Consider the following 19,892-nt stretch of genomic DNA (forward strand, 5'->3'; position numbering starts at 1 on the left):
CCAGAACTGATTACACATGCTAAGGCGTATTAATAATGTTCGACTCCTCTTCTTTCAATTTATGTTCTCCTAAGTTATGACACCATGCTGGTATAGAATGCATGTAAGTATACTTTAAAACAAGAAATTATTTGTTTTCTAAAAGTACAACTCGTTAAAGCATTTTAAGAATCAAAGACTTTTAGTCCCAAATGTGTTTATAGTTTGTATATCTTATGTGGATTGACATACTTAATTCACTATAAACCGCGCTCTGATACCAATCTGTCACACCCCCAAACCAAGGATGGCGGAAACGTCTGGGGGTGGAGGACTTCATGTATAGTATCATAACCACAATTTCAATAGTAATTTAAACAAACACAACCAACATATATATAATTGAAAAAGTTACATCACTTGTATGAATTACATGTTTCAAAATCAATTACAATATGTTGTCAAAATATGAAAAGTTTGACGCCTTAACGTCCCATCCTCAAAAGCACTTGATTACCTGTTTAGTGTTTTCCTGAGAATACAAGTTGTTTGAAAAGTGTCAACACAAAGGTTGGTGAGTTCATAAGCTTTTATTAATAATCTTAGTAGAAGTCTTTCACATGTAAATGTCGCGTTTGTCTCAGAAAAATCCGATATTTTCCTTGAAATCCGTAAAATGTTGCCTTATAACCAAAGACCAAAATGTATAAGAAATCATCATTACTTAGTAGAAATGTCGTGAGTTTAAAATGATATGGAAAGTAAATTTTTAATCAACCTAAAACCTACTTCGGTTTTATGAAATCCCGTAAACTTTATGAATTGTTAACTCCCTAGGTGAGTCGCTATAATCATACTGTGACTATGTGAACCTGCCACAACGTTTCTCAGGCATCGCGAAAATGAAATGACATTTGTCACCCGTAGACCTGCAGGTCCCACTGTAGCTAGCAGCAAGGTGTGGGGTGTCAAACCCAATATAGATCTATATACAAGTATCACGTTCTCCCTCAAGGAGGTTCTGATTATAACTACCAGGAATTATATCCCGCACTCGGACGTACGGGGAGAGAGAGTCTCACAACATAGGTTAACAAGTTTACGTGAAATGTGTGTGAATATAAATCTTTCTTGTATGAATGTACCCTTTTTGTACGAGTGTTTTGAGTGATGTATCATAAACTATACCTATTATAGTTTATCTAAAATGTATGTAATATGTATGAATTCTTTTATGGAAATGTATTAGTGTTGTGAATTTATCAAACTATACTTTTTATAGTTAAATAATACGTGTTCCAAAATGAATGAATAATATTTAGTATGAATGACTTAGTTTCAGTTCATAATGATAAACTAACAAGGAAACACATTCAAATATTAGAACTTATGATTATACACTTTGCTCAACATAATACAAAGTGTTATGATATTTACATGCTGTTGGCTAACTTTGGCCATTCTGCCCTGTTTTGGAAAAATCATAGAAAAATCATACGAAGTCGAAAACTAGATCCGTAAATTCTGAGAGTTCACAAAAGGTGTCTAGTTTACTCATAATTTTTATCACGATTTTTAATGACCTTCAACTTGTGTGAAAAATTCCATAATCACAGACTGGTCCGGATTATTGTTTGAAATGATAGGTAGTTTTGTAAAAATCACCATAAATTGTAGAAAAATCGTATGGAGATGTGCAAGTAGTCATTTTAAAGCTACAAACATGAACTATTTGCACCTTGTACAGTTTTGAAAACAAAAATGTTTAAGATGCCCAAAACAGTCCGTGAATGGAGTTGAACTTTTCTGATGAAGGCTGTTAGAAAATTTTAGTTATGTTCTTGGTGTTTTAACTTGTATTCCCCCCCTGAAAACTTGAGAAAACATGAAAATGTAGGGGTATGAACTCACCTTAAGTGATTTCAATAGATGATTGTTGAAGAATGGAAGTGTTTAATTCAAGAACACTTGGAGATGCCTTGAAGGTTTTCGAGAATCTAACATTATGGTTATGGAGTTTGTGTAAGCAATCAAAGATTTGAGTAGAAGGAAGTGAAATAATAATAGGGAGGATGAATTTTTACTTACTAAGAGTGGAAGAACACTTGAAATCAGCCTTGAATCTCGAAAATTTGTGTAGAAAAAGTTTGAGAGAAAAGTGGTGTTTGTTACTTAGTGGAATGAGAGAAATGAGAGAAAATGAGGAGTGTGGTTGTTTGTTCCAGCTTAAAAAAAACGTGGGAGTGAGTGAAATTTGAGTGTAATGGGACATTGAAGTGACATAGGTAAGGTGGGGAGGTATGGCTGGTCATAGAGTGGGTGTAGGGTGGTTGCTTGTGTCATAAGTTAAGGCAAAGTCAACACTCCACCTTAAATAAATCCCCCATTAGATCTTTATTATTTAGATAATGATTTTCATAAAAATATGTTTAAATTATGAATATTTAGAGTTTATTATGTTAAAATATAATTTCTGGAGAAAATCCCGCTTTAAAATCACGAAAAACAGGCTTAAAATGTTAAAAATATCAAAAATGGGCTAAAAGTGACAAATTCCCGAAGTCTGGCCGAGGTTCGGCCTTCTGATGCTGAAACCGAGAGGGGAGAAGAGAGAGGGAAGGAACCGAGAGGGGGGAGGAGAGAACAGAGGGCGTGAAGAGACAGAGGGGCGGAGTAGAGACCGAGAGTAGGGAAGAGACAGAGAGGCGGGTAGAGACAGAGCGAGAAGAAGGGAGCAGATGAGGCGACAGAGAACCGAGGCTCAGTCCTCGCGTGCATTTAGCCAACAGAGGCTCGGTCCTCGCATTCTTTAGCCAACAGAGGCTCGGTCCTCGCATGCCACAACCAACAGAGGCTCGGTCCTCGCATTCTTTAGCCAACAGAGGCTCGGTCCTCGCATGCCACAGCCAACAGAGGCTCGGTCCTCGCATTCTTTAGCCAACAGAGGCTCGGTCCTCGCATGCCACAGCCAACAGAGGCTCGGTCCTCGCCTAAGAAGCCTCTCTTCTTGGTTTCGGTTCCTAAAGCCTATTTTTCTTGTTTTCTCCCCGTTTTAAGCCGTTTTTGACCCGGTTAAGGGCCGGAATGACCCGAATGATTCTAAAAAGATTTGGGAGAGATTTCTCATACTTGGAGAGATTTGGGAGAGATTTGACATTCTTGGACAGATTTCTCATACAAAGAGATATTTGAGAGAGATTTCGCATACTTGGAGAGATTTGGGAGAGATTTGACATTCTTGGAGAGATTTCTCATACAAAGAGATATTTGAGAGAGATTTCACATACTTGGAGAGATTTGGGAGAGATTTGTCATTCTTGGAGAGATTTCTCATACAGAGAGATATTTGAGAGAGATTTCAAGTGTGGCATTTGTGAGTGTTTGGCTCCGCAATGCAAGTCTCTTGAGCCCCGTTAAGTCATGGTTAAGGATCCCACACACTCCCAATGAGTATGCAACATGGTTTTTATCAATTTAGTTCATTGATTAGCACTAGGGCTTAGGAAATTTTTAACACGAGACTTTTCTCAAGTGATGTTTTCCCATTAATATAGCAAGTTATACAGTACAAACATAACACAAACCCTAATACACAAGGTTTAATCGAGTTGACCGGCTTGACCTGATGACTTGACTTGACTCAAGATTGACGATTGTCACAGAGACCTAGGGTGTGACGGATAGACTTTAGGCCTGAGAGGCATACCAGTTAGGCCAAAGGCGCAGAGAACGTTCCAGATAGGCTGAAGGCCTGACAAGGCGTACCAGTCATTATGAAGGTTCTGTGATCATACCAGATAGACTGTAGGTCGGTAGGGCGTTCCTATATTGTTGAAGGCTTTGTGAACATACCATATAGACTGTAGGCTGGTGGGGAGTTCCAGTCAGGCTTAAGACTTTATATGTATGTTGTTTGTTGGTTTATGTTATCTGTTTGTGTGATGGTATTTTGGGGGAATTCACTAAGATTTGTGCTTACAGTTTCATTTTATTATACCAGGTGCTTCAAATGATTGTGGCAAGGCGAAGGCATGACTGTACACATCCTTGGTTTTACTACTGATTGGATCCTGGGAGACTCTGATTTTAAATAATGTTTTGGAACAATAATTATGTAAACACTTTTATTAGTAAATGGGTTGTTTTGAAAAGTTTAAATTTGTTGAAATTTTTAGGATGTTACAAGTTGGTATCAGATCCTTGGTTTGAGTGAATTAGAGGAACACTCATGTGAATCCAGTCTTAAACAAAGGAAAAGATTTTAAAAATGATTTTCAAATTGTTTTCAAAATAATCAACGAGGATGTGATATGTACGATCAGTCGTAGCCAGTAAGTGGATACCAAATTACCACAATGTTATTTGTATGATGATATGTTAGAGCAGCATGCTAGTGATAGGCTATGGATCTTCAGGAATTACATGATTAAATGGCATGATTATATGATGCTTGATATCCTGTGATCACTTAGTATGTGCATCATAGTTGTACATAACAAAGATTCTATAGCCTGAGAATGTTTGATTTAGCTTTACTTCTTGTTCTTGTCTGATTAAGGGCTTATAGTAGAGTCATGTATTCGATTGTCTATGGGATCCAGCGTTATGTATGATTAGCATGCATGAGTGGCTGCAGGGTTGGTGGAAGTTTCATGAGTGATTGCAGTTAATAATGGGTCAGCGTGAAGAATGATTAGATGCTCTTGAGAGAGTGAGGGCAGTGCAAAGTTGCATCTGAGATGCTAGAAGATAGAGATAGAGAATTTCATATGATGATCTATCTGATTTTATCATGTCTTAGTGCCAGTCGGCTCCTCTGATCGAATGTTGCTTTCTTTGTGCTTTGTGGGACCCATATTGATGTGAGTTAACCATTGAATGAATACATTAAATTACATGCTATGAAGGTTAAATAATCTTAGAATGAAGGACTTGGACCTATTGCACAACTCTTCTCTAAGTCTAAACGTTGTAGGGTTGATTCCTTTACTCAAAAGATTATTTAAGCTTTGTTGCATGTAATTGTATTCATGAAGTGGTCGTGCATGAAGAGATAGATCGCTTGGTATTTTAAAATATGCTTGACTTGTAGGATGGTCAAGGTCGAGCATCATAGGCCGCATTGCAAGCTACAACCTGTGGAGGTTCCCATGTGGAAATGGTAGCAGATTTCGATGGATTTTATCATCAGGTTACCGAAGACAACAAAGGGTATTGACACTATTTGCGCCATCGTGGATCGACTAACCAAGAGTGCTCACTTTTTGGCAATTCGGGACAGCTCATCGGCCGAGAAGTTAGCCGATGTGTATATTCACGAGATCGTTTCTTGCCATGGGGTTCTAGTCTCTATTGTTTCAAGCCGTGACGTTTGGTTCACCTCTCGTTTCTAGCAGAAGTTCCATGAGGAATTGGGCACGAGACTACATTTCAACACAACTTATCATCCGCAGACTGATGGCCAGAGAGAGCAAACCATTCAGACTCTCAAGGATATGTTGAGATCCTGCGTTATTGATTTTGGTCAGAGTTGGGACTCCTACCTACCTCTCGCAGAGTTCTCCTACAACAATAGTTTCCACTCCAGTATTGGTGCCCCGCCTTTTGAGCTTTTGTATGGGCGGAGATGTCGTACCCCAGTCTGTTGGGGGGAGGTTGGTCACATGTTCATGGGTTGAACCGAGGTGGTTCTACAGACTACAGAGATAATTCAGCAGATTAGACAGAGATTGCAGATTACTCAGAGTCGGCAGAAGAGTTATGCCTACTTGAGCTGATCTGAGTTGGATTTTCAGGTCGGTGACATAATGTTGTTGAAGGTCTCACCGTGGAAAGGTGTAATCCGCTTCAAGAAGAGGGGAAAGTTAGGTCCCTGATTTATTGGACCATTCCAGGCTATTGTTAGGGTTGGAAAGGCTTCTTACAGATTGGATCTTCCGGAGGAACTCAGTCAGATTCATAGCATTTTCACATTTTGTAGTTGCGGAAGTGCATTTTGGACAAGGATGTAGTGGTATCATTGGATGATATCCAAGTTGATGAGAGCCCCAACTATGTGGAGAGGCCGGTAGCGATTCTAGATAGGAAGGTAAAGGTCCTGCGTAGCAAGGAGGTACCTTTAGTGAAGGTACAATGGTAGCATCGGAGGGGATCCAAGTGAACCTAGGATCCAGAGGCTGAAATGCAGGAGCATTATTCGGATTTGTTCCTCGCAGCAGGCTTCGAGGACGAAGCCTAGTTCAAGTGGGGAGAGTTGTAACATCCCAAATTCCATGTATGAAATTTATTCCTTAACATTCTCCTTGGAACTCGTCGAGTTGATGGTCTCAACTCGATGTGTTGAAGACTTTTGGGCCGTGTATATTTTTAGACCAACTCGATGAGTTGGAGAGGGAAAAATCGATGACTTGGTAGCTGATTAAGAAACCCTCATTTTTAGGGTGTTGCACCCTATTGAAAGGCCTTATACCCTTTGGGTGGCCTCCTTACCCGTCTCCCCTGTCCAAAAACCCTAGTCTCGTGTTTTCTCTCCCATATTTGAGTGTGTGTGTGTGTGTGTGAGCTTGAAGAGTGTTCTCTTGGTGGTCTTTTGAAGATCTTGAAGTTGGCAGTGCCTAGCTTGAAGGGGGGAAGCTTTAGATCCAGAATCTCCTTGAGTTTAGCTACTCTATTGAGGTATAAAGTCGAAAACTTGCTCATCTATTGCTTATATCTCTTCATTGGAAGTTTATTGTCATTTTTGGCTCATTTTGGGATCGTTCTTGGGATTGAGCATTTCATGAAGTTATCACTTCAGATCTGGACATTTTATGGCCTCATTGGACTTAAAGTTGCAAGCTTTATCAAGTTCTAGGTCTCCTTCACGTTTTAGGTCCCTTATTAAGCCTTTCTTGAGTTTTGGAGCCTCTTTGTGGCATGCATGGACATAAAGTTAGCAACTTTACGTGGTATTTCAGCTCTTGGGTACTAGATCTATAGTTTAAGGCATTAAATTCGTTAAGAAGGGGTTGAATATGTTAAGACTGGGAAAACTCGACGAGTTGTCCTGATAACTCGGCGAATTGGCGCGGGTTTTGCCGATTTTCTGGATATTGTAGGAACTCAATGAGTTGGCTTGGGTTTTCCCCTCTTCTCTGAGTACTGTAGTAACTCGACGAGTTAGTATCTGCACTCGACAAGTTAGATCAACATGGACTGTTGACATTAACTGTTGGCTTTGACCTTGACCATGGTTGACCAAGTTTGACTTTGAGAGTATTCTAGGTATTTCGGAGTTTTGATAGAAATGGTCACATGGCGGTTGTAGGATTTTGAGTCCGGAGCTAAGTTTTGGGGTTTGATTTTACCGTTTCAGCGCTACTTGTGAGGTGAGTGTTCCTCACTATACTTATTGGGTTGAAGTCACCAAGGCCGACCCTTTTGGATTGTTATCCTGATTATTGCATGTTTGAGTATTGTAGTGATCTTTTAGATCTGTATCCTGGTAATAGGATGATGCTATACTTAGTGATCTGTAAGATTTGTCTGTTTGCCTGATTGATTGGTTATATGTTTATTTGTTATGTATATGTCAACATGTTATGTGTGGGTGGGTTGAGACGAACCTGCTTTGTGTTAAAGGCCAACAGACCCATGGTATCCCGGATAGACTAAAGGCCAATGGGGAATACCAGTCAAGCCGAAGGCTTGGAGAACGCTCCAGATAGGCTGAAGGCCCGAGGTGGCGTACATGTCATGTTGTAGGTTCTGTGAGCGTACCAAATAAACTGTAGGCCGGTGGGACGTTCCAGTCAGACTAAAGGCTCTGAATGCATGTTGTTTGTGATATTATTCTCGTTTTGTATTGTGATTGGTATTTTGGGGGAACTCACTAAGCTTCGGGCTTACAGTTTTGGATTATGTTTCAGGTACTTCTGAGGATCGCGGGAAGATGAAGGTGTGATCCTGCACCTCCTCATATTTGTTTCATGATTTCTGGGATTTCTTTGGTGTTGAACTTATTTTAAAAACAATTTGTAATAAATGATGGTTTTCGAATTTATTTAAAAGTTTTAAAATTTTCAAAATTTCATGCATGTTAGACTAACTCACATGTAGACTTTATCATCAACTTCCATTATGGAAACATTTTCCATATTCCCATGTGACCATCAATTTTGATCAAGAATCATCCCAATCTAAAACATGTCACTATGGTCCTTCTTGTTGGATTAGTGTCTAAGCCCATAACTATATTTGGTATGTACTTGACCCGATTGTAGCATGGTCCTTTTGGGTTGCCTTCACCAAAGCAACTTGACTGGATGAATAATGGAGAAAGAGGTTATTATGGTTTATTAATATATTATATGAATAATATATGAAATTAATTATCATAGCCCTATTTGAAAAAAAATTAATTAATTAAGAATTAATTTTGTGATCAAAAGATATTAATTGAGCCTAGGGGATTGGAATTGCAATTATAAGATAATTGAATTTTGGGTTTCGGATCCCTTAGAAGGGGATGGACGAAATCAAGAGGGAATCCCACTTTAAATTCGTCCAAGGCCTTGCTTCTGGAAGGATCTTTAGACTGCCTAAGGCCTAAGCAATCCAATTATGGTTTTGACTGAAACCTTAGCAGCTCACCTATAAAAGCAACCCTTGGCTTCATATTTTTGCAAAACTAACCCTAAAGAATGCCTTGGAGCCAAAAACTACCTTCCCTCTCTCTCTTTCTCTCTCTCTCTCTCTCTCTCTCTCTCTCTCTCTCTCTCTCTCTCTCTCTCTTTTATTCTCCAACTTGCTTTGGTGGTTGTGATCTATTAGAGGCACAACATTTGAGGTGCCAAGGTTCTCAGAAGCACAAGATCTTCAAGCAACAATCAGGGTAACATTCTTACTAGTTTTTTATGTTGATTTTAAGTTTTGTTGTATGCTAGATTAGGGTTTTCAAGTCTTGGAAAATTGTTGCATGTAAAAATTGAAAACTAGATCCAAGCATTAGGGTTTGCATGAACACCATAGGAATGTTGTTTTGCTCATAACCCAACAGTGGTATCAGATCCAGGTTGTTTCTCTTTTGTATTTGATGCATAGATGATTTGTTCAAGCTCAAAGGTCAAAAATTCCAGCCTCTGGATGATGGACTCATCGAGTCACCAGATGAACTCGGCGAGTCCTGTTCCGTGACACAACGAGTCGGCTCGTTTGGCAGCTGATTTTCGGGATTTTGACTAAAATTCAATTAGGATAATTACCAAAAACGATTTTGACTGATAAAACTCGAATTTTCCAATATGGTATTCATTATCCTAATTCAAATGAAGGATAATTTTCAAAAATAAGATAATTACTTGTTTTTATAAGATAAATTAATTATTTGTATTTTTTATTTGAATTATCTTGTAAAGGAAAATATTAGGTCAAATTATGTGATAAATATTAATAATAAGATTAATTAATGATTTTCAAATTTGATCTAAAAGATGTTTTCAAAAGTTTCAAAACTTGCCCTCAAGTTTTGGAATTAAAATTTTTTGATTAAAAGTTTAATTTTGAAATATTTAAATTCTAAACCCTAGAATTTTACATGTTTAAAATTCAACCCTTATACTACTATAATATTATAAGATTAATAATATATATGTATAAGATTAAGCTAGTCTTACCGTTAATAGGCCTCATTCATGAAGCCGATCAATAAGACGGGGTATAAGGTTGTTGCCTATAAAATGGAAGTTTAATGGGTGTCCACTCTCACCCACCGCTTCCTTGATTGGTGGATGGTCGTTAACCGAACGGGAAGGATAGGGCACATAATTCCTCATTAAAAGTATAATGATTATATAAAGTAACTAAATGTTTTTATAAAATTCCCAATTTTAGTTACTTTAGAAAAAATGTGAAATGATGCTATTCCATGAAATTACACTTTGCACCCTGCCAAGTCGTTAGTGGAGCGTGTGTGGTTAACCGGCATACTAATTTGGGACTAGAAAAGATCGAAAAGGGTAGCTTGATGTTTATCATAGATCAATGGAGCGTGTGTGGCTAATCGGCACATTGATTAGGTGATTTGTAACATTGAGAGTACCAAGTACATTGGCATGGTTATTCACACCTTGTTTGTAATCCTTGGTATCCCAGTCACAAACTTCAAGGGCATATCGAGATTTAAACGTGTCATTGAAAAGTTCAACGAATCTCAAAAGAATCTTGGAATTTCAATTCATTTAAAACTTAAAACTCTTTTTGTTTTTTATGGTGGAAATTAGTGAATCGTCATTCACTTACCTTCAAATTATTTCCATTTTAGATTATGGCATCCCTATTCTAAATTGTGAATAATTGTATTGGATTCTAGCCCTAATTTCTCATTTGGGTATTTAATTGGAGATTCTTATCTAATCAAACGTTGTCTCTTTTTCTGTTCAGATGTCTAATTCAAAAACCAACGCTTCTATCTCAACCCCTGCTAGCTCATTCTCACTCATGAATTTGTGTGAGAGGGTGATTTTTGACGGGACCAACTTCAATGATTGGATCTGAAACATCCGAATGGTCACCCGCTGCGAGGATAAAGAGTATGTTCTTGACAAGGAACTAAAGGAGGTTGACACCAACACTGCTACTCCCGAGGAGATTGTTGTGTTTGAAGCTTACGAGCGAGATGCTACAAAATTCCATTGCATCATGCTCACAACAATGACTGCTGAAATACAAAAGTCCTACGAGGACTACTACCCCTACGAGATTCATCAAGATTTGATGTATATGTACCATAAAAGCGCGAGGCAGGAAAGCTATGAAATCATTGCTTCGATGATCAGTACCAAGATGAAGGATGGAGAGTCCATCACGGCCCACCTACAGAAAATGCAGAGATATATGGACCACTTGTTGAAGTTAAATGTTAAATTCAATGAGGAGTTGGCCATAGATATCATTCTACACTCCTTACCTCCTTGTTACAACCAGTTTCGTATGACCTACCACATGAACAAGGAGGAGGTCACTCTAAGCAAGCTTCAAGACCTGCTAAGGATTGCTGAGAGTAGTCTGAAAGAAAATTTTGCTGCATCAACTTCAGCTGCTACCGCCCCCGTCTTGGATATTAGTCAAGGGAAGGGTAAGAAGAGGAAGGCTCTTTTTAAGAGCCACAAGGGAAAGTCCCACAATGGTACCTCTTCTAGTGGAACCAAGGCTAGTCCCGCTGCACTTCCCCCCCCCCCCCCCCCCCTCCAACCCGAAGGATGCATAGTGCTACTACTGCCATGAGAAAGGGCATTCGAAACGAAGTTGCACGAAGTACTTGCAAGATATCAAGGGTGGGAAGATAAAGCCATCCTTCACAGGTATTTATATTATTCATTCTAACAACTCATCACATGTGATGTCTTGGGTGCTCGATACACGATGTGGCTTTCATATTTGTTCTGATTTGTAGGCTCTAAGAAGAAGTAGAGATGTGGAACATGGGAATATAAACTTGATCATGGGGAATAGAAAAGTGTCGCATGTAACCAAGATTGGAGTTTACTCTTTAGTTCTTAGTATTGGGTTAGGTTTAGATTTAAATAGTTGCTCTTACTCGTCAGAAATGACACAGAACATTATTTATTTTCATGGTTTGTATAAAAAGGGTTTTAGATTTTCATTTGATAATGAAAAAGGTTCTATTAATGCTTTCGTTAATGGTACATTCTATTTTGAAGCATTGCCTTGTAATGGAATATATGAAACTGTGGTGGTTGTAGACAACTTAGGAAATGGTGTGTTGCATATCGATTCTTCCAATAGTTTGGACAAAGCATGCTAATGGCATTTCCGCCTTGGACATGTTAATAAGAAGCGCATAGCCCAAATCCAAAAGTATGGTGTGTTGGAGTCATTCGACCTTAGGAACGATGATGTGTGTGAGTCTTGTTTGCTCTGAAAGATGACCAAGTCACCCTTCACTAGTACTTGGGAAAGGGATGAGGGTTTATTGGATCTCATACACACTGATGTGTGTGGGCCCTTTAGATCCACCACAAGGGATGCAAACCGCTTCTATGTGACTTTCACTGATGATTATAGCAGATATGGGTATATCTAGTTAATCAAACACAAGTAAGAGACCTTTGAAAAGTTCAAAGAGTTTAAGCAAGAGGTGGAGAATCAGGAACCTCGTCCAAGGCCTTGCTTCTCGAAGGATCTTTAGACTGCTTAAGACCTATGCAATCCAATTAGGGTTTTGACTGAAACCCTAGCAGCTCACTTATATAAGGAACCATTGGCTTCATATTTTCAGCAACACTACCCCTAAATGATTCCTTGGAGCTGAAAATTACCTTCCATCTCTCTCTCTATATATATATATAAATATATATATATATATATATATATATATATATATATATATATATATATTATTCTCCAACTTGCTTTGGTGTTTGTGATCTACTAGAGGCACAACATTTGAGGTGCTAAGGTTCTCAAAAGCTCAAGATCTTCAAGCAATAATCAAGGTAACATTCTTACTAGTTTTTTTATGTTGATTAGGGTTTTCAAGTCCTACATCTTTTTAGATTCATTGAATCTAATCAATGGCATGTTTAATCTTGATTATACTCTCACTTTTGTGACTGGGATGCTGAGGATCACATACGAGATGTGAATAACCATGCAAATTAGCTTAGTACTCTCAATGTCATTTATCATCTCGTTTTAATGTGTCGGTTAAACAAACGAGAGACGGTCCGAATTAATTTTTGAAAATAGGGACTAAACGTGCATTTTGACACCTGCATGAGGGATGATTCGTGTAATTTACTCTAAAACTTTAATCCTAATACTTATATTTCCATTGTTTAAGAGCAGTTACCCATCACCACCACCAAAAATCTATACAACCATCACCACCATCGAAAAATTGCACCACCACCACCGCCGGAAATCTGCACCACACCAAAAATTGAAAATTAGATTTAACAAAAAGATAGGGTGACCCCTGTTACACATGAAGAACATTTTTTTAGTTACCAATTGAGTCATGTAGTTCAATTTAGTTGAAATTTTCATTTGCTAAATTAAACACAATAATCTTTGATGAGTAATTGGGTCATGTACTTGTTAACCGATGAAGGGGAGTCGTAACCAAATCCATACCGATAAAAGTGGAAGTTTTGAGATCTTACGTGTGGCAGGATTCACCGGATAGAGTTTATCATCTTTGTTTATGGCTAAAATGATCCTATTGCAAGGCCCCAAGATACCTTCCCACCTGATGATAAAGGTATCTGGAAAGTTATTTCATCCAGTTACATGTATGTCTTCACTTTTGAGAAGTGGAACTATTTCGTTGATATCGACTGAGTAGAGGTATTTTGTACCATAAATGAGAATCAGTTGATTTCATCAAATATATGTAGATATCTACTCCTCTGGATCTGTGCAGGACTCATAGAAAAGGAGGATGACGATCGGAAAGAGAGCACGAGAGGGACAATGAGCATTATAGTCTAGGGTATCTGGTCTAGTTGTGGATTCTGATGTGGAGAAGATCGGTATAAGACCAGCGATGGTGCTTTCGTCGGAGTCATGGAGGCAGGTGGGCGGCATCATGGTTTTCATCGGTGTTATGGAAGTAGGTGGTAGCATTAGGGTTGTAGGTGGGTGTCGAGAATGAAGGAAGACAAAGTAGAAGAAACTGGGGTACGGAAACGGGGAGGGGTGGGTATATATATTTATTATTTATTTATTAATTTAAAAGTAATATATAAAGAAAAAAAATAAAAAGAAATTATGTAACACCCAGTTCCTGGTACATATTTTAATTATAATTTATTCATTTTTGTAGAATAAATCAACGAGTTGGGAGCCCCAAACACATCGAGTATAGACCATCTGTGACACGGGTTTTAAGTAACCTACTCGACGAGTTGAGATCCCTCAACTCGACGAGTAAGGCTGCCAGAATGAAACCCTAATTTTGGGGTTTCGAACCCTATTTAAGCATCATAATCCCCACATGCTGGCCTCATTTCCAGCCTCCAAGTCCCAAACCCTAGATTCAGAAACCCTAATGCATTTTTGAGCTTGTGAGCCATTTTTTAGTGAAAACTTATGTTTGTTGAAGCTTGTGAAGGAAGGAGAAGCTTGGGGATTTAAGGAGAAGCTAGTAAATCTAGAGACTCTCTTTCATTCTCATCATTTTCTAGTAAGCAAGTCTCAAACTTGCTTAGTAACTTCTTATATCTCTTTACTATCTTTTTATTGGGTCTTTTGGCCCAAGAAGCTTGATTTTTGGGATATGGACGTCCCAAGTGAGTGTACCATCAGATCTGGAACCATAGATGACCTTCATGGCATAAAGGTGCAAACTTTATGACCATTGAAGTCCCATGCAAGCTATAGGATGTCATTTTGGCCTTTTAAGCTCCAAAAGGCCATGCATGGAGGGAAGGGTAGAAGCTTTACATGTTCATGTAGTTTATAGGGTCCAGATCTCAGTTTGTATTCCTTGGTTTAGAGTATTGATGGCTTTAGGATCAAGATCTAGTTCCTAAAGAGTTAGGATTTGAGCTAAACCCATTGAGTAATGGTATTAATGGGTAAAGTTGTAAACTTTACCCTTAAAAGGACATTTTCAGTGTATATGAGAAGTACGAAGCTTAGATCTGAATAGTAGAGGATTAATTGTAACATTGAGTGTTGAGTTCTAACAGATGTTTTTTACTAGAAATGAAGTAAAACTATGTTTAGAATCACTCAGAAAATATTGGAAGTCTTATGAGATTCCACTTAAAAGCCAAATAGTGAAATTTAGCGAAAATATGAAATTTTAAATAAGTAAAAATTTATTATTTGATGTTGTAGAGAATCTCGTTAGAAAATTTTAGGAGAAAACCTCGTCAAAATCCGAGTTATAACGAAGAGGTTATGACCAACCGAAGATCCGCGACAAAACCGGCACGGCGCCGAATGACGTAAAAAGTGAGTTTTTGATAAACTACTTTTTAGCCTTAGTAATCTAAATGAAAGTCGTAGTATTTGTTAAACCGAGAAATTCGATAAAAAGAACGCCAAAATCTGACTTCGTATGAGGAAGTTATGATTTTTCGAAGTTTCAACTTAGCAGCAGACAACTAAAAACTCGAATTTTAGATCGAGCGATATTTTACCAATACATCCTAAACTAGAATCAAAGGTCTCATCATATGTAGTACAACGGTAAAAAGTCTGAAGAAAACGGATGTCGGATGAAGAAGTTATGAATTTTTAACGGATTTTCCTGTCCCGGTCTGTTAAAAATAATAATATTAAAATTAAAGTCAAAATTAGCCGACGAAGTCTAAACGAAAGTTGTAGAGCATGATTTTAGCTATGCGTTCATATAAAGAACATCAAAACGGAGCTCGTATGCGAAAGTTATGGATTTTAGAAGTTCGGAGCACGAAAATCAGGAATTTTCGCATGAATAGTAACCGGCCACGTCACCTCGCACGAAGCAGGTGCGTCACCGGAGACGTGGCCCGGACCGAACTACTTCGTTGCCTGCTTCCGGAAGTCCGACGCGTGCCGCTCAGCCATTCGACCGAAGTGCGAGCCAATAGGCTTCCGACGCGCCTCGCCCTCGTGTCCGAGTCTCGCACCTCCACGTCGCCCCTACCAGCTTCGCAGCCGAGCCTCGCATCCGAGCCTCCTTCTCGCGCCACCTGCTTCGCTATGCTGCTGCCACCGAGCTTCGCTTCTTAAGCCGACATCCGAACCTCGGCCCTATATAAAGGGACCTGCGAACCTTTCCGACTAACTTTGAAAATTTGACACTTTTAGCCCCTCTTTCCATATTTTCTTCATATTAACTTTCCCCGAAGCCCCGAAATCAATTTTAGCACCCGAAACACATCCCGAGACCCCCGAGAATCCCGGAAATTTTATCTTTTCGGTTTTGAAGCCCTACCTTCACAGAGCCCGGTTTTCAAACAAACTCCCGGTTTTCAACATAGAAAGGCATATTTAAAGCCGAAGTGCTGTCCAAATTACTATTTTAACCCCCGGTTAACTTAAGGTGAGTTCAATATATAGAAACAATTGTATGATATGTGCTATGTGCTTTTCAGTATTATCATTCTGAGTCATTTTCTCGTGTTATTCGCTATGTTTATAGCAATTGTAATACCTTTGACCATGTGATCAGTGAAAAGACTTAGATTCACATTGGTACTGGTACGTAGCCTCTGGCCATGTAGAGCATGTCTCCATAAGAGAATAACTTCTATTCTATGGCATTGGCAAATGGTTAGACAGGATTATAAGCCTGAAATCTAACAAGATGTTAATCAGAAATTGCATGTCTTCTATGCCAATTGGGCCAAAGCTTTATTGATGTATATCAAGAATTGAAAAGAATATCTTTGAATAATGTCTTTGATTGATATGAACGCTTGTTACATGATCTCACATACATCTTGTTGTTCCTCTTTACCTTGTCACATTGAAGTATATATATATATATATATATATATATATATATATATATATATATATATATATATATATATATATATGGCATAACATTATATTGTATCTATTTTTGAACTCACTAAGCACCACCGCTTACCCTATCAATGCTTAACAATTGCAGGTGATAAATAAATAGTATGTTTACATACTAATGAAAGATGTAGAATAGTTTGTAATAGTACTTTTGTACTAATTTTTATGTTTGTATAAATTATAATATCCTGGGTAATTATGTAATATATATAACACTTTGTAATAGAAGGTTTGTATCTAATAGTTTGTAAATCCTTTATATCAATGTAAAATATTGCTTTTATGAATATGCAAATAGCATGTTTTGGAGTAATGATAATGTGAAATATGAAAGTTTGGGTCTTTCAAAAATACGAAAGTTGGGGTCTTTCATTAATCCACTAAGATGCCCCAAAGAAACTGAGGAACTCGTCGAGTCCATAGAGGAACTCAACGAGTTGAGTCGATATGTCCCGATTCGAAATAAGGTAGAACTTGGCGAGTCTGAGGAGGGACTCGACGAGTTGACTCACTTTATCACGACTACGAGTAATAAGTGAACTATCAGGAGGATGTCTCCACGAGTTGAGTCAACTCGGAGTGTTGACTTTGACTTTGACCAAGCATTGACTTTGACTTTGACTTTAACCAAGGTTGACCCATGAAGAGGTCTTGAGAAAGGAATGGTATTTAAGGGGTTGTTTCTGTATAGGGAGTGAGTAGAGCCGGTTGCAGGAGCAAAGACATATATCTATTTCACCCGACATTTGAGGTGAGTTTTCTCCTGTAGGAACGGTTTGAGGGCACCAATATTGGCCCATTTAAGTTTGTTAGTATGTTCCGGACTAAGGTCCGATGCCAGGCGGGGCTCGATGTAGGTTTATATGTTTTCCGAATTTCGATCTAATATCGGGCGGTACCTGATGAATTTTCGTATGCTTAATTTCTTTTTGATTCTTGCATGTGTTTATATCTATATGTTTCCGAACTACGATCTGATCCTGGGGCGGTTCCCAAGGAATGTCTGTATGCTTTCCGGATCTCGGTTTGATGTCGGGATGGGCCCGAGGAATGTTTATATGTATATGATTAGGTGATTGTGATCATGTTTATGTGTATTAGTAGTTATGCTCATACATATGATGAGCTTTGCTCGATGCCGGGTGGGGCCTGATGTCAGGCGAGGCTTGATGGTGGATGCGGTCTGATGTCGGGCAGGGCACAATGTAGCATGGCGGGGCCCATGATATGTTGTTATGTGATTATGTGATATGTGTATGGTATGTGGTACTTTAGGGAAACTCACTAAGCTTCGTGCTTACATTTTTTAGTTTTAGTTTCAGGTACTTCCGCTAGTAAGGGGAAGAGCTCGGGATGACGGTAGTACACACACCATTTATTTCAACCTGGGATGTTTATACTTTGATATATCGCCATATGTTTATGATATTTTTAAGATACACGAATTATCATTTTTTTTATATGATAAATGATGTTTATGGTTTTATTAAGGATTACAAATGAAATTTTTGGATTCTATTTTTGGGATGTTTCAAGTTGGTATTAGAGTCTTGTTTTGAAGGATTCGGGTACACTCTCGGGTGCGTCTGGACTCAAACTAAGGACTTGGTATAAAGATTTTCAATAATAAAACTATTTTTATAAAAAGGATTTTGAAAAGAGAAAAAGGGTGTGGTGCATGTAATCAGACGAGCTTAAGTAAGTACTCCCAAATTACCCATACAAGTTTATGTTACAATATGATTATAAGAACTGCATACTAGATTAGGGCTAAGGATCTAGGAATGATGCCTTGTATGCATGTTATATGTGTATGAGAACTGTATGCTAGTTAGGGCTAAGGATCTAGGAAGGATGTCGTATATGCCTGTTGTATGAGCTTATTGAACTGAATGCTAGTACTGATTAGTCAGTAATATGATAGCCTGAGAAGGATATGCTTGATTGTGTTTACTCAATGTTAGAATGTTGCTTGATTTGTGCTTTTAGGAGTCCTAGTTATCTTTAACTAACTAGTAAATGAATACGTTAAGTTACATATTGCGAGTAGTAAATAATTTCATAAGGTTAGGTTTAGCTCTATTTCACAGCTCTCGTTTGAGTCTAACCGTTGTAGGGTAAGACCTCTCATTCGAAGAATTATTTGGTCTTAGTGATATGTAATGGTATTCGTGAGCTAGTTAGGGGGAGATAGCAGGGACTTCTTATGCAAATGATAGAGGAGAGTGGGTTGGTAATTACCTTAGGGTAAGCCTAGGATAAGATTAGTGCGTGAAGCAATAGTAGTAAAAGGGACTTTGTGGATTCAAGGAAATTCTTGAGGATAGTACGGATAGATGTGGAAGGTAGTATGGGCCCATACTACTGAAAGAAGAGGATCCGTACTCGAATCAAGGAAGGGTGAGATGAATCCAAGGAACTTGTAGTATATGTGATCGCTCGAAATATGATGAGTATTCTGATGTTTGTTATGTTCTATTTCAGTATGGTGATGCCACGTACTAGACCAGTTGGCACTTCAGGTGCTGGTGAGGGATTGGGCTCGGACTCTGGAGCCGGGAAGCTAGAAGAGCAGATGAGAGAGTTCATTTCAATTGAGGTCACGTGCAGTATCATTGACCAGACTCATGTGGTCTTCGGTAAGATCAAGGAGGGCATCTTGGAGCTTTTGGATGAAAGACTGAGTGCTTTCCGCACCGAGGTGGCGGCCATGATGGGGTCGAGCACGCTAACGTTCAGGGAGTTAAGAGCTTGAGGAGCTCTCGACTATCATGGGGAGCGGGACCCCATTGCTAGTGGCAGGTGGTTGGCAGATGTCACCAACACCTTTCGCACCATCAGATGTCCTGAGGGGGACAAGGTTCGACTTGCTTCCTGCCTTCTAAAGGACAGGGCGCGAGATTGGTGGGAGGAGGTTAGGAGAACTATTGGAGATGATGTCACTATTGATGTAATGACTTGGAGTGATTTCTCGGCCAGGTTCAGGGCCGATTTTGCACCTGTGATTAAGGTGCAACAGCTTGCAAAGGAGTTCCAGGACCTCCAGCAAACTACGTAGATGATGGCTGAGATCACCGCTATGTTCAGAGAGAGGGCCCTTCTTGTTTCACAGTATGTGGCATACGAGGACATAAAAACGGACCGGTGCCATGAGATGCTGAGGAGCGATAAATGGCAGTTTGTGAGTTGATCCAGCTGCAAGATGCTGGAGGATATGATTACAAGAGCTTGGGAAAGGGAGTTGGATTTGGAGATGGAGAGGAAGAGGAAACTTGATGGAGTTCAGACAGGTAGTTCGGGAAAAAAATCCCAAGGTATCAGATCACCGATCGAGGAGCCAGCAGGGCTGCAGCCGATGTGGCAAGTGCAGCAAGATGCACGAGGGGGCG

This window comes from Lactuca saligna, chromosome 1 (assembly GCF_052625555.1).
Source record: "Lactuca saligna cultivar CGN05327 chromosome 1, ASM5262555v1, whole genome shotgun sequence".
Lineage (NCBI taxonomy): Eukaryota > Viridiplantae > Streptophyta > Magnoliopsida > Asterales > Asteraceae > Lactuca > Lactuca saligna.